At 52.1% G+C, this 6,000-nt stretch overlaps 1 protein-coding gene across 1 annotated transcript in view; it reads right to left on the reverse strand.

Annotated features, from left to right (window-relative positions):
- Znf710 (zinc finger protein 710) overlaps window positions 1-5,641 on the reverse strand; it is a 72,950-nt gene extending 67,309 nt beyond the window's left edge. The window contains exon 1 of the mRNA XM_078051158.1: window positions 5,048-5,641. The gene's annotated coding sequence lies outside the window, so the exon portion shown is untranslated. The remainder of the gene's footprint in view (window positions 1-5,047) is intronic.
- Window positions 5,642-6,000: the final 359 nt, after the last annotated feature.

Here is a 6,000-nt window from a genome sequence, read left to right on the forward strand (position 1 = left end):
CATACCTTTTTGAAAATTATTTGGATCCTTTTCAAAAGCTCTGATGGTCCATCTCACCTTTACTCCTTAGGAAAGTCAGACCGGAACAGGGATCACTAAGGCAACACAGGTGTGGGTGCTAGGAAGCCCAGGTCCTTGCCCTCAAGGGGCATAGAGACAGCAAACAGCAATAAAAGCTACTGATCAGAAAAGCCAGGAAACTTGTGAGATTACCTAATTCCCTCATTACTTGCCTGAGAAGTGACTTGCCTGAGGTCATTTGACTAGTTCACTCCAAAACTGAGAAACTCTCAGTTCAGTACTTCGAGTCTACCAGTGTTTCCCAGAGATGATCTTGCACAGGAATCTTGTTAAAATACAGATTCAGCAAATCTGCTCAGGGGCCTGAGATTCTGCATTTTTTAAAAGTCCCAGGTAATGCTGATGCTGCTGGTCCATGGACCACACAGGAAGCAGCTGGGTTTACATTACGGTTAACAAGAACAATACCACCTGCTTAAAGCCCCCTCCTCACCCCCATCCCTGCCCTTCAGGTGGCTGTATAAATGGCATTTCTTTAGGAAAGAGTCCCTTCCCCCCCCCTCCTCCTTGATTATTTGTTCCTCTGCCTCTGAACTTTCTCCTTTGAAGCATTTATAACAACTGTAATTAAAGAGTATTTGTGTAATTATTAGTTTAATGTCTGCCTCCCAGCGAGACTGCAAGCTCCACGAGGACGGGACCAGCACAGGGTCTAGTAAATCACTGACTGTCAGTGAATGAGTAGTTGCTGTGGTCTGCAACAGGCTGGGCCAGCATTCTAGAAAAGGAAGGTAAGATTGACACACATGCAAAACACCTTCTGGAAACCTCAAGGCCAACAGTGACATAGCTGTATGATTCCCACCAGTTTCAAATATATGCCAACTGACCTGGGGCTGTAGTTCAGTGGTAGGGTACATGTTTAGCATGCAGGAGGCCCTAGATTTGATCCCAAGGAACTCCCCACCATCACTACCCGTAGGTTATATCAACCAAACTTTTAAGTTGAAAGCGACCTTTTTCAGTAGAAAAAAGAGGTGTCCTTAATCTTTACAGAGTACAAAATTGTCCTGATCTGGTACTACCACTCTGCCAGGGAATAATTAGGACCAGAAAAATAAGTATCCCCTTATAGCCCTCATTGGGTGAATCCTCCTGGCAGAGGAAGCAGTGGGCAAGCTCCATGACCAGCCTCACTCACTCTGCTGCAGACTTACAATTTCTAGTTTTTCTTCTTCTTTCTTCTTTCAGTAGAACCCAAAGCTCTGAAGGCCTAGCTCCTTAGCATGGGTAGAGATGTCTGACCACCCCATCATCCTAGGGAGGCAAGTCTGACACCAGCTTTGTGCCCTTGGACAAGTTACTTAACTCCTCTGTGCTGTTTCCCAGGCTACCAAATGAAAATAACAATGTGGGTAGCTAGCACTTGCAAGGACTAAAGGAGATGATACATATAACGCATTTAGCATAATCCAGGCCCAGGACACATCATTATCATTATTCTCTCCATCTCTGAGTCCAATTCAAAACCTCTCTATTGTTTTGCACAAGTCTCCACCCAGTGGCTCCACCCATTCAGGATTCACTCTTCCCAGCCCCCTCCTGCCTTACCTGTCTAAAGCTTGTTTGAAACAATGAATCACAGCACAATTCTGCAGCTCCCATCAATCACCTCCCTCCCTGCCTCTGCCTCTGTATATCATTCTAGGGTCCTTCTGGAAGGGAAATCCTTTTCCTAATGTCCAGGGCAATCATTCAACAAGTGTTATGAAGGGCCTACTGTGTACCAGTCTTACAGGGACTCAGCAATTGTCAAAGCAAACCGAGCACAAAATAAGACGAGAGAAAGAAATCTATATATCCAAATCCACATATATCCAAGACCTCTGTGTAGGTCTACCAGTTCTAATCCACAAATGGAGATCATTTCAGATTTCTGGCCCTTCCCTATACCCCCATTCTTCCCCTCTGACCAATTCTAAATAAATCCGATAAGAAATTGAAGTATGAAGAAAGTATTACAGATTAAAAAAACAAAAAAAGGTAATTTGGGAACATCTGATGACTAAACTTTCACCCCACTATACTGCTTGACTTTGAGGAAATCAGTGATAACAAAGCCAGAAGCACCCAGTTGCCCAAATAGTCACACTGGCCAATCAAATTCTCCAGAACAGTGTATATAACACATCTTGAAAATACAAACACTGTTTACCAGCAGGGTGCTTTATTGGGGAACTCCAGCAATATCAGGGGCTGTGGCCTTGTGGAAGGAGAACTGGAAATAGATTCTGCAAGCTCAGGTTTGACTGCTGGGCCTGCTATGTACTTTGTGGTCCTGGAGCACTTTCCTGCCTCAGTTTCTTTTAAACAGTCTATAAGGTCCTCTTCCAGCTTTGAAGTCTAAGGGCTGGGTCAGCCATCATTCACTGAGACTCTGCAGATTCAGAGTCCATAATTCTATAAATTGAGTATTGCTTGTTGCAGACCCTGGCCAGGCTTGTGAGATCTTGGGGTGACCAAACCAAGTGAGGAGCCTGCACAAAGCATCAGTATTGGGGGGATACTGAGCCTTCACCTGTTTCCTCTGAAATGCAACAAACTTTTTTTTTTTTTAAATGGTGCTGGGGATTGAACCCAGGGCCTTTGTGCATGTCATGCAAACACTCTACTAACTGAGCTATATCCCCAGCCCAACTCTTATTTATCTGTTTACTCGATTCTAGAAAGAGGTTTACATTCCAGACCCTATCTCTCTCCTTGTCTCTAGACAGAGCCTAAAATAAGTCTCCCAGGTAGGAAATGCCTGGTTGGGATGGAAGTGACCTAAGCACAGAACAAATGGCCCACCCACTGTGGAATGAAGACTCACCCAGGAACAGCTCTGAGAAGACAAGCAAAAGGCTTAGGAATGAGCCTCTGTTCCCACTTGAACTCACTGCAGCTTCTCCGCCCACACACAGGCAACCAGGCCAGACTGGAGGAAAAGAATATGACCCAAATGCCCATTCCCACTACCCAAAAGGAAGCAACTCTACCCCCAGTGTCCTCATGCAGTAAAGCCAGCTCTCCAAGATTACTGAAACACCAAGGTGGCCCGAGCTATAGGTGACAGATTAGAGGTTCTGCTGTAAGACCAGCAGGTGCCTGGCACAGGGTTACATGTGGCCTGTGGCTGGAGGGGCAGCTGACAAAACCACCAGGAAAGCCATAGAAGACGATATTAACTTTAAAACAAATAAGAAAGGGATGATCGTAAAAGGTCTCAAAAATCAACAAGGCAGGTCCATCCCCTTTGACATGAATATATTCTAATATCTAATGACAGTTAAAAACCATTTTCTTCCTTTCTCCCACCAGGCCCCACTAGTTCTCTGAAGGCCCATAGTGAACACACACACACACACACACACACACACACACACCACATACAAATACAGGGGCCCTCTACTTGCCATAAGTGAACTTTGACTGTTTTTACTTACACTTGTACAAAGCCAGGGCCAAGAAGGCAGTTTCAAAGCTGGCTAGGTGACCCCCAAGAGCGCAAAGTCCTTGGCACACCTGTGGGGGAGTTTAGTAAGTGTCTCAGGTATCCACAGGGACTAATCATGTCTTCTCTAGGTGGACACTGGTGGAGAGTTTCCATGATGAACAGAAATAAAGGCGCTCAAGATGGATTTAGCAGTTAGAGCACTAGACCCACAGCTCAAGAGGGGGCCAAGAGGAAGGATATCCCCTCACTGGTAGACCCGGCTCAGACCGGGAAGGATTCCACAGTGTCCCGGTGCAAGCGCACCCAGGCTGCTACTGTGCCTTGCCGGAACCATCTCATAGCGTGTAGATGTATTAATGACCGTTTCGGGTTAGTTAAAACCCACACAAGCACCTCCCAGACCTCTTAAATCTTCCCAAACTACAGTTCAGACTGGAGGGAAGCAGTTGCAGGGACCATAAAAGTCATCTTAAAAGGCAAGTTGAAAAAAAAAAAAAAACCGATACGCACTAGTTAACAAGTCCGCGGTTAGGGTGGCGGTAGCACAGGGGCCGATCTGTGGGATCTGCGCGCCTAGGGTGGGGATACTGGGGCTGCCCTGGCGGTCCCGGAGCCTCTTCGCCCACCTGGCAGCCTGGGCCCCCCACGATCTGACGCCGGCGATCACGCCCCACAGCTCCGTCCAATTAGGAAAATGACCGCGAGGAGACGGAAAGAGGGCGACGAGGAGGGGGGTTGAGCCACGGGAGGCTAAGGACCGACCGTGGGGACCCCACCCGCCATCCCCCCCCACAGTCGGCGATTGCCTTCAACAGGTTCCGGCCACGGACGCAGTGATTCGGGTCGGGTGTGGGTCCCGCGGCGCCCAGCTCGAGGCGGGGGGCTGCCCTCGGGGGCGCCCCAGCACCCCCAGCTGCGCGCCCAGCCCTCCCCCACCACGGCCGGCGGGGACGCGCAGCAACCCCACCCGCTCGGAGAGTAAAGTTTGTGGGCAGCCGCAGGGGCGGGGCGGCGAGGGGGTGAAACTTTGAGTCCCGGGCCGGGTGCGGGGGGAGCGCACCGAGCGCCGGGACACCCACGTGCGGTCCGGAGCGCCGCCGCCGCCGCCGCCCCGGCCTCCCTCTCCGCCGGCGCCGCGGCGCTTTCCTTTCATTTTTGCTTCTCTCTCCCTCTCTCCCTCTCTCTCTCATTCGCGCGCTCTCCTCGCTCTCGCCCTCTTTCGCTCTCTCCCTCCCTCCTTCCCTTCCCCCTCTCCCTCCTTTCCCTCCCCCCCCCACCGGACGCCATCTCTCCCTCTTTCCCCGGCTCTCCCTCTCTCCCTCCAGCTCTCCGGCATGAGGGAATGTGGAAGTGAAAGGAAAAGACGACATGTTTGCAGCGCGGCGCGGGCCTGCGCGCGGCCGTCCCCGGGGAGAGGCGGGGGGCGGGTCGGCCGCGGCCGCAGCGACCCACCCCCGCGCCCCCCGCGCCCCAGCCGGCGGGCTGCTTGGGCTGCCGGGCCGGGGGCTGTGGGCCACTCGGGACACTCACCCTGGGTCCGGGCGCGGCTCCTGCGCGGGGCCCTCGGCGGGCCGGGCCGGGCCGGGCCGGGGGCTCCTGCTGCCCACCGCCCGGGCTGCTGCTGCGCGCCCGCCTCCACGCGCGCCCGCCGCCTGCGCCTGCCGCCCTCCCTCCGGCTCCTCTCTTTCTCTCTCTCCCCCTCTCTCTCCCTCTCCTCTCTCGCTCGCTCTCTCGCTCGCGCTCTCTCCCTCCCTGGAAGAAGGGAATGAGGCAGGGCTGACGTGAAGGGATGCAAAACAGCTCCTCCTAACCCAGCTCGCAGAGGAAGAGAGACAGAAAAGCAGCCCTTTTATCTCTCTTTTGTTTTCTCACTTCCTTCCACCCCCCAACACCCCCTCCTGTCAGCCCAAGTTTTCTTTTTCTCTTTCTACCGCAGAGAGGATTTTTCTTCCTTTCTTTCTCTTTCTCTCGGTTCAACTCTTCTACTCGAATTCAAAAGCCTGGAGGGTTTTTTCCCCTCTCTCTTTTCTTCCCTCTTTTCTTCCTTCTTCCTCCTTTCTTATTTCTCTAAAAGGGTTTTGTTTGCTGTGGGAGTTTCGTTTGAAAATCAAGTCACGCCTTTTTTTTTCCTTCTTTTCTCTCTCTCTCTTTTCTCTCCTCAGCAGAAAAGGGGAACAAAGATTAACGAGCGGGGGAGAAGGGAGCGTCAGAACCTCGCATGGAAATGGGGGGGGCCCTGCCCGGCACAAAGGGGCCCAGGGGCCCTGACCCCCCGGGAAGCCTGGGGGTCCCCCCCGAAGGGAGTCAGTGGGGTGGGGGTTAGCTCCTGGGTTCCCGATCCTTCAGAAGTACGGACCGGGGGCCCCGGGTCGGTGGTCCTCAGCCAGAGGTGGGAGGCTGGGTGTGTTCTTTACTCATATATTTATAAAGTAGGCAGATGGGCTTGGAGCAACATCCCCGCAGAGCTCGGAACAGTGAGAGAG

Source organism: Ictidomys tridecemlineatus, chromosome 5, assembly GCF_052094955.1.
Source record: "Ictidomys tridecemlineatus isolate mIctTri1 chromosome 5, mIctTri1.hap1, whole genome shotgun sequence".
Lineage (NCBI taxonomy): Eukaryota > Metazoa > Chordata > Mammalia > Rodentia > Sciuridae > Ictidomys > Ictidomys tridecemlineatus.